Here is a 922-nt window from a genome sequence, read left to right on the forward strand (position 1 = left end):
CTTGGGCTGGCTTATTATAAACCTTATTGCCATGTTTTCGACTAAGACTTTGGTTGCAAAACGTGTTCGTCTTAACGTTTACCGCCCTCAAGGTTTGGAATAGAATAATCCTGAGTAATTTTGAAGGTTTCAAAAAGAACTACGGCTACGTCTGATTAAATGTTGGAAACAGATGGAAAGGAAGGAAATGGAAAAGGCCTGCGATTTATGAAGGGTGCCCTCAAACGTCTCAAAGATTCCCTGGGAACATTCTCCAGTGCCTAAGACATTTTTATGCTATGGTAGAATATGCTAATATGGCAGAATCTACAATAAATTGGAAGTTTGGGTGACACTTATGTTAGGAAACACACACACACACAGGAAACATATAAAGTGGAACAATAATTATGAGTCGAGTAACTTATATTCTTTCTGCATCCATAGATATTATATGTATACATTTATAAAAGAAAAATGTGTGAGCTCAAGACATCCTGGGGCATCACATTCCTGACTTTTTTTCGTATCATGCGTTGTTTGGCTTAGATTGTTCATTTTAGTTTGTCTTTCTGGATTTTAAAAATGCTATAACTCTAGTAATTTTTGATTTTTCAAAAAAAGTCATTAGGATAAATTGTTAAATTTTTGTAATTCTATAAATAACCGTAAAGAGAATTTTGGAATTTTCAAAAAAGTAGTCTCAAAAATATTCAAAATGTGCCCACTTTTTGAATTTTCATCCAAAATGGCTGGCTAACGAACTTGACCTTTAGTTTAAGATGCTAAACGAGTGTACCAAAGCGCAATCTAATAGCTTAATTTTTTCAAAAGTTATTGTGTTCACAGACAGACAGACATACAGACACATTCGTAAAAACCTGTTTTTCGGATTCAGGGGGTCTCAAAACGTGGAAATTTGACAAAAACTGGAGGGGGGGGG

Source organism: Belonocnema kinseyi, chromosome 6 (assembly GCF_010883055.1).
Source record: "Belonocnema kinseyi isolate 2016_QV_RU_SX_M_011 chromosome 6, B_treatae_v1, whole genome shotgun sequence".
Lineage (NCBI taxonomy): Eukaryota > Metazoa > Arthropoda > Insecta > Hymenoptera > Cynipidae > Belonocnema > Belonocnema kinseyi.